The sequence below is a fragment of the Amborella trichopoda genome, chromosome 2, assembly GCF_054954075.1.
Source record: "Amborella trichopoda isolate Santa Cruz 75 chromosome 2, AtrichopodaSantaCruz75HAP2 v2.0, whole genome shotgun sequence".
Taxonomy (NCBI): Eukaryota; Viridiplantae; Streptophyta; class Magnoliopsida; order Amborellales; family Amborellaceae; genus Amborella; species Amborella trichopoda.
In genome coordinates, this window is record NC_142337.1 from 46,970,120 (window position 1) to 46,979,045 (window position 8,926).

General features: G+C 34.3%; 1 long non-coding RNA gene across 1 annotated transcript; it reads left to right on the top strand.

Annotated features, from left to right (window-relative positions):
• Positions 1 to 1,792, top strand: LOC110006588 (uncharacterized). Its single transcript, XR_002279632.2, has 2 exons — positions 1 to 307; positions 1,231 to 1,792. It is a non-coding gene; the product is annotated as an uncharacterized LOC110006588 (long non-coding RNA).
• Positions 1,793 to 8,926: the final 7,134 nt, after the last annotated feature.

An 8,926-nucleotide genomic window follows, 5' to 3' on the forward strand; every position in this document is an offset into this window, starting at 1 on the left:
TTTCGATGGAGTGTCAACCATCCATTGTCCCCATTAAATAAACGAATGGGATTAGGACTTAAGAAACATGGGCTCTCATGTCTCTTTTAAAATAAGGACTCTCACGTCTCTCTCTCTCTCTCTTCCCCTGTCCCACCAAGCTCCATGTCTTCTTTCCATCTCTCTCTCTGGTCCCCAAAGCTCTTTCTCCGTCTCCCCTATTTTTACTGCGCCCCCCTTTCCACCAAGCGCTCAACGTGGAACCCAATGCAAAAAGTGCAAGGACGAGGGATAGATCAGAATCAGCCATAATCTCTAACCAAAATCAGTAAGAACTCTCTACTTCGTATAGAATGATCAAATGGCTCTCTCTCTCTCTCTAAGCAATCAATCCATAGAGATACTCCATTTCTATTTCAAAAATCAACCCAAGACCAAATTGGTGACAAAATTTTTACTCCACCTTTCTCACTCTCTCCCATTTTTCCTCCCTCTTTCTCTCCCTCGTCCCAAATGGCGTAGCTAGAAAAAAAAAAAAATTTCTTTAGAAAAGAAACATCTTATTGTTGCAGTAGGGAAAAAACCCTATCTGTTTTTTTTCTTTTTTTGTTTCTTTCATAGATGCAGGAAACAAAATCCATGCATCGAGAAAAAAATGATGTCCAAAATTTATGCCTCAGAGGACAACAATGCTCTGAAGAAATTTGTGCTATCTTAAGCAATCAATCAATAGCTGACAAACTTTCGTATTTGTAGGTGTCGAAAGATGTTTTTTTTTCTTTCCACTCTGGTATTCCCCCAATTTTAAAAAGAAAATGATTCAAATTCATTATTATCCAAAACCCTAGATTATTGATTTTTTTATGAGAAAAAAAATAAAAAATCTTACTGTAACAATAGGGCAAAATGCTCATCAGTTTTTTGTTTTTTGTTTTTCTTAATAGATACAATTGCAAGAATTATTAATATTATAGATACTATCATCCTACTTTGTTTTTTGTTTTTTTGGGTCCTATTAAGAGGTTATGTTTCTTAAATGCCGCGTAGAATTTGAATTTTTGCTTTAGTTACATTGTGTATTTTTTTTATCTAATAGTGCTCAAAAATTTGGAATTAAAGTTTCTTATTGTGATTATTTTTCATGCATTGGTTGTATCAATTTGTGATTAATTTTTCTTACAGGAATGGAATAAAATGTCTTATGGTTGAAAGTGAAAGTTTCCATGTTTCTTGTTGTTTTATGGCTTACAGGAATGGAATGAAAGTTATCAAAGTTTCCATGTTTCTTGTTGGATTAGCTTGAGGCATGAGGGTTGGATCAACAATGAATATGGACTTGAGGCTTGGGGATTGGATCAACAATGAATATGAGCTTGAGGCTTTGGTTGGCTTTGGTATGGGTATGGCATATGTTGTTGCCTTTTCAAGAATTGTTTTTGTGAATATATGATAGAAATTGCCGGAAATAAAGAAATTTGATGAAAGTCTCATAGGCTGCTGCTTTGATCCTGATGTGCTTGAGGGTTTGGTATGGTTATGGCATATGTTGCTACCTTTGTTATATTGACAAGCCTTGGGTTTTACGCATGCCACAGTCATTTGTAACTTTAGGTAGCATGGAATTTGAGGCAATGGTTCAATGCCCAAATATTACTGGTGCTTACTACAGGGAAGGTTATAAGTTATTGAATGTAATATGTAATGTAATTGATTGTATTTTTCCTTGATGGAATGATCACAATCTTTTTCTTCTTTTTTTTTTCAAGAATTGTGTTTACGAATATATGACTGAAATTACTGGAAATAAAGAAAATTGATGAAAGTCTCATAGGCTGCTGCTCTGATCTTGATGTGCTTGAAGCTTTGGTATGGGTATGGGTATGGCATATGTTGCTATATGACAGAAATTGCTGGAAATAAAGAAAATTGATGAAAGTCTCGTAGACTGCTGCTCTGATCCTGATTTGCTTGAGGCTTTGGTATGGGTATGGCATATATTGCTACCTTTGTTATATTACCAAACTTTACACATGGCATAGTCATTTGTAACTTTAGCTAGCAAGGAATTTGAGGCAATGGTTCAATGGCCAAATATTACTTGGTGCTTACTATAGGGAAGGTTATAAGTTCTTGAATGTAATATGTAATGTAACTGATTGTATTCTTCCTTGATGGAATGTTCACAATCTTTTTTTTTTTTTTTTTTTAAGAATTGTTTTTACGAATATATGACAGAAATTGCTGGAAATAAAGAAAATTGATGAAAGTCTCATAGGCTGTTGCTCCGATCCTGATGTGCCTTGAGGCTTTGGTATGGGTATGGCATATGTTGTTCCCTTTGTTATATTACCAAGCCTTGGGTTTTACGCATTCCATATTCACTTGTGACTTTAGCTAGCAAGGAATTTGAGGTCCAATGGTTCAATGCCCAAATATTACTTGGTGCTTACTACAGGGAAGGTTATAAGTTATTGAATGTAATATTAATGTAACTGATTGTATTTTTCCTTGATGGAATGTTCACAAATTTTTTTTTTTTTTTTTTTAAAGAATTGTTTTTACGAATATATGACAAATTGCTGGAAATATAAAAAATTGATGAAAGTCTCATAGGCTGCTACTCTGATCCTGATGTGCTTGAGGCTTTGGTTGGCTTTGGTATGGGTATGGCATATGTTGCTGCCTTTGTTATATTGCCAAGCCTTGGGTTTTACGCGTGCCACAATCATTTGTAACTTTAGCAAGCAAGGAATTTGCGGCAATGGTTCAATGCCCACATATTACTTGGTGCTTACTACAGGGAAGGTTATAAGTTATTGAATGCAATATGTAATGTAACTGATTGTATTTTCCTTGATGGAATGATCACAATCTTTTTATTTTAATTTTTTTTCAAGAATTGTCTTTGCTAATATATGACAAAAATTGCTGGAATTGTTTTTCAAGAAATGCCTTCGATATATTGCCAAGCCTTTGCAATGAGTTCATGGCATCATCATTTTCTCTACTCACACTCTCTTTCAAAAAAAGATTGCTTCTTCATTGAGTTCTGGATTGGATCAAGTGCTCATGGCATTTCAGCATCTTCTCTCACTATAGACAGCAATGCTTAGAATCTTGTAAGGCACAACAATTGTTAGAACCTTTTAACGGCCCTTGTGCTCGTAGGATGTGTGTGAGTGAGTATGAGAGAGAGAGAGAGAGAAAGAGAGAGAGAATGGACTTGTACATTAGTAGAACTACAATTTCAAGTTTAACTTTGACAAAAAACTAAATGTGAATCTTACCACATCAATGTATACACCCCCATCAAACAAAAACCAGTATAACAAAACAATTTGTTTACATCAATGTATTCTCAAATTCCTTTAATGCGATTTCTTTCCAAAAATAACAACATGGATCTATTGCACCACTCCCATCTGTCATCATCGGCAATCATATGCCTAGCTTGCTGCAATAAAACAGTAACATTTATCAGCCATGTAATATAGTTCTTGAGAAAATATTAAACAATTTCTAGTTGCACAAGGGAACTTATATTCAAGGTTAACTGGATTGCAGGACTAATATAATGAAGGGCTTGTACATTAGTAGCATTGCAATTTCAAATTAACTTTGAAAAAAAACTAAATGTGAATCTTATCACATCAATGCATACACCCCCATCAAACAAAAACCAGTATAACAAAACAATTTGTTTACATCAATGTATTTCTCAAATTCCTTTAATGGGATTTCTTTCCAAAAATAATAAAATGGATCTTTTGCACCACTCTCATCTGTCATCGGCAATCATATGCCTAGCTTGCTGCAATAAAACTGTAACAAATATCAGCCATGTAATATAGTTCTTGAGAAAATATTAAACAATTTCTAGTTGCACAAGGGAACTTATATTCAAGGCCAATTGGATTGCAAAACGAATATAATGTAGGACTTATACATTAGTAGAATTGCAATTTCAATTTAACTTTGACAAAAAACTAAATGTGAATCCTACCACATCAATGCATACACCCTGTAATAATTCGTAAAAAAAATAAAATAAAAAAATACTCTTCATAGTAGGATGATCCATATAGGCATTATGGTCCTTAGAGACCATTTACTACTGTTATATCTTTTTACCCTTCACTTTTCTTATCATCTGCCACGTCCTTTAGTGGACGTGGGTTGTAAGCATTAGAAGCTTATTATTAATGCTACACCTCATGTATGAGGTGGAGGTGTTTTAAAGAATTTAAATAGGACGGAAGGTAAGACGTCGCCTAACAACTTTTTTTTCGTTTTCCCTCATACAAATGCAGTGAGCTCCTCTCTTTAGCCAATTTTTTTATCGAAAGCTGCCTCTCAAATATTAGATGTAAGTGACTTCATTGTCTTGAATAATAATTCGTTTTTTTTTAAAATGAAATAATTATTTCTATCTATTATCACGAATTAGGCAAGGTAAATTTTATACATAAGGGACCTCATTGTCTCAAAAAATAATCTTTTTCATAAAATTGTGATATTTTATCTATGTTAGAAATTTTAAATGCTGTAAATTCTTAGAAATAAATTTATTTTTCATGTTTATTGTTAGAGAATTTTAGATACTGTAAAATTATTAGAAATAAATGTGATATTTCTGCTTTTAGTAAAATTGTGAGATTTCTTTCTACTGTTTTTGAATATTTAGACATTGTAAAATTCATGTGCCAATGACTGCCTTATTATTTTAAAACTGATATTTTTGCATTTGATTATAGCATTGTCTGTGAAATGTTTATTTGTGAATTGACATCCCATAAATTGTGATAATTCCGTATTTTTGGATTTCTATAAGAGTTTTTATATACATACTAGATTGGAAATTATGCTAGAATGTCTTTACGAACTGCTACCTTTCTGAATTTGAGCCCAAAATATTTGACTGGTTATATTTGAAATATTATTGAAAGTGACTGTTATTAATGGTTTCAGTGAAATTCATATTAATAATTTCAGTGATATGTTGAGTACATGATATCGATGCTTTCGAATGTTTAAAAAGATTTAGAAATACTTTAAGTATGCAAGTGGACTCATTCAGTTCACCGGTGAGGTATAAGTGGACCATTCCGGTACGACGGTAGAGATTAAGTGGACTCATCCGGTACGCCGGTGAGGTATAAGTGGATCTGCAGGGATTAAGTGGACCTATCTGGGACGTCGATAGGGATTAAGTAGACCCATCAGGACGCTGATGGGGTATATAGGTGACCTACTTGGGATGCCAGTTGGGTATTTTGTGAAATCCTTTGAATTATGCACTGCCGTTAAAATGTTATATGCATTTCAATTTTCGGATTATACTTAATTATGCATATTTTAAAATGAAACTGTTGATGCATTCTGTTAATAGATCTCTTTTTTGAAAATATTGATATCTTTCAACCATGATTATTTTTAGGATTATGATGATCACTTACTGAGTAGCCAAACTCATCAAACTATGGTAAACACTTTTTTCAGGATAACTGCGGTTTCATTTTGAGTGCTCGTCAAGATCAACTTTGGAAGATATTGTAATTGTGCTTAAACTTTCTTTTGTTACTTTGTAAGAATTCGCCATCGTAAATTGTCCTGTCACGAGATGTATATATGTTTAGAACTTTATGTTAATATTAGTTATGAGTGGAGTTTAATGTAATAATCCTAAAATTTCAAAAAAGAAAAAGAAAAATGAAAGGGGGTTTTGATTTTGATTCAATGCATGGTAGATATCTAAACCTTCTTTGTTTTGACTGTCATATCCCAGGAATATCAGTACTGTAAATTCTTGGGGTGTGACAATTATGGTATCAGAGCGATATGTTTAAGATTCTTAGGAAATTTAAAAAGAATATACTTAAAATCACATTTATTCTGTGTACAGACCGGGACGAAGTCAAGATCCAGAATAGCTGAAGCTAATATGGAAGGAATTCACAAAGCCTTGAAAAATACGGTTGCTCTAATGCAGCATCAGATGGAAAACAACAATCCACTCCGACAGTCAGTTACGGAAAATGGTGGGAGTAATATCGAACAATTTAAGAAATTGAGCTCACCTTCTTTTAATGGTTCTGTAAACCCACTGGAAACCGAGGGATGGATTATGCAATTGGAGAAAATATTCGAGGTAATGGAATGTTCTAATGATAGAAAGGTGGCCTTAGCAGTTTTTATGTTAGAAGGTGAAGCACAATATTAGTGGCGATTGGGAAAAGGAGTATTGGTTAAAGAAAATAAGCCTTGACTTGGGAAGTATTTCTAGAGGCATTTAATGAAAAGTATTTCCGAGATTTTATTCGAGACAAAAAAGAAATGGAATTTCTGGAATTAATCCAAGGAAACTGGACAGTAGCACAGTACGAAGCCAAGTTTACTGAATTGGCCAGGTTTGTACCATATATGATTAGCAATGAGGCAAGAAAGGTGCGGGTCTCAGACCAGCTATTAGAAGCAGAATATCAGTCTTAAAATTGAGAACTTATGCTGAAATAGTGGATCGAGCCCAAATTGTCGAAAAAGATTGCGAAGATTACTAAAAGATGAAAAATCAGAAAAGTCAGGTTAGACCCACACCATCTAATCGACAACAGTTTGAAAGGGCAAACAAGAAGCTAAGGCCCTTGCCAGTTCAAAGCCCAATAGAACCATGTAAAAAATGTGGGAAAAAGCATGGATCAAGCCATTGTTATTGGAATATTAGAGCCTGTTTTAAATGTGAAAATATTGGGGCATCAGATTAGAGAATGTCCTAGCTTACAAATGCAACAGCTTCCAAAGCAGGCAGAGATAGCTAAAAATCCTCAGATGAAGGGAAGAGTATTTGCGATCACCCAATAAGACGCTCATGCCTCAAAATCAGTGATCCAAGGTACTCTTATTATCTTCATAAAAGTAGCTCATGTTTTGATTGATCATGGATTAACACATTCATTTGTGTCACCACACTATGCATGCCACTTAAAGGTAGAACCAGAACAATAAGAATACATTCTAGAGGTAGCCACACCCATGGGAAATTCAATTGACACCAATATAGTGTACAAATCCTGTATAATAAAGATACAAGAAAATGAACTATTGGTTGATTTAATACTCCTAGAAATTCAAGATTTTGATATAATCTTAGGCATGGATTGGCTTTCTACATCCCATGTAAGTATTGATTGTTACAAGAAAATGGTTACCTTTAGTATTTCGAATCAACTAGTATTTTACTTCAATGGTATCAAAGAAGACTCCCCATCATATTTAATCTCCTGTATTCGAGCTAATCGCCTCTTTCGAAAAGGGTGTCAAGGCTTTCTTGCCTATATCAAAGAAGATAGGAAGGAAGAGATAAATTACCACTCCGGTTATCCGAGAATTTCCCGACATTTTCCCTGTAGAGTTGCCAAGATTATCGCCTAACAGGGAAATTGAATTCTCTATTGAATTATTGCTAGGGGTAGCCCCAATTTCTAAGGCACCTTACAGAATGGCACCTGCAGGACTTAAAGAACTTAAACAACAATTGGAAGAATTATTAGATAAAGGTTTTATCAGGCCCAATGTGTCACCTTGGGGTGCTCCGGTATTGTTTGTTAAAAAGAAAGATGGGAGCATGAGATTGTATATCAATTATAGACAGTTGAACCAAGTAACAGTGAAAAATAAGTATCCATTACCTAGAATTGATGATTTATTTGATCAATTACAAGGATCACAAGTGTTTTAAAAAATTGATATTAGATCTGGATACCATCAGCTTAAGATTAAAAGTGAAGATGTTCCCAAGACAGCTTTCAGAACAAGGTATGACCATTATGAATTTTTAGTCATGCCTTTTGGATTAACCAATGCACCGGTTGCATTTATGGATTTGATTAATCGAGTCTTTAAGCCTTTTTTGGATAAATTTATTGTGGTATTCATCGATGATATTTTAATTTATTCCAGGAATCAAAAGGAACATGAGCAGCATGTAAGAATGGTATTGCAAATATTAAGAGAAAAAAATTGTATGCCAAACTTAGTAAGGGTGAATTTTGGCATGAATAAGTGACTTTTTAGAACATGTCATATCAAAGGAAGGTCTATCAGTTGATCCTTCAAAGGTTGAAGCCGCTGTTAATTGGAAACAACCAAGTAATGTAACTGAAGTTCGATGCTTTTTGGGATTGATAGGGTATTACAAACAATTTGAAGAAGGATTTTCTCGAATCGCAACCCCATTGACTTGATTGACACAAAAGAATGTCAAATTTGAGTGGACAGGTGAATGTGAGGAGAGTTTTCTTGAACTAAAAGTTTGATTAACTTCAGCACCTATTTTAACTATTCCTGAGGGGAGTGGGGGATTTGTGATTTATAATGATGCTTCACATAAAGGCTTGGGCTGTGTATTAATGCAATATGGGAAAGTAGAGGCATATGTATCCAGACAGTTGAAAGAATATGAGAAAAAATATCCAATTCATGACTTAGAGCTGGCTGCAATAGTATTCTCTTTGAAAATGTGGAGGCATTATCTATATGGTTAGCAATTCGAAATATACACGGATCATAAGAGCTTGAAATACCTCTTCTCTCAAAAGGATTTAAATATACGACAGATAAGATGGATGGATTTCTTAAAAGATTATGATTGTACAATCCATTATCATTCAGGAAAAGCTAATATTGTGGCCGACACTCCAAGTAGAAAATCTACGGGAGTCTTAGCTCATCTAATGATCCAAGAAATGAGATTGTTAGAGGAAATAATGGATTGGCATCCGGCTCCATCCATTAATGGTGTGGTAAGTATGATTGCCAACATTAAGGCAGAACCCCAATTAATCCAACAGATTCGATCGGCACAAAGGAAAGATCATCAGCTTATAACAATTGTAGAAGAGGTGAAGCTGGGAAAGAGGAACGAATTCTCTATATGTAGTGAGGATTTGCT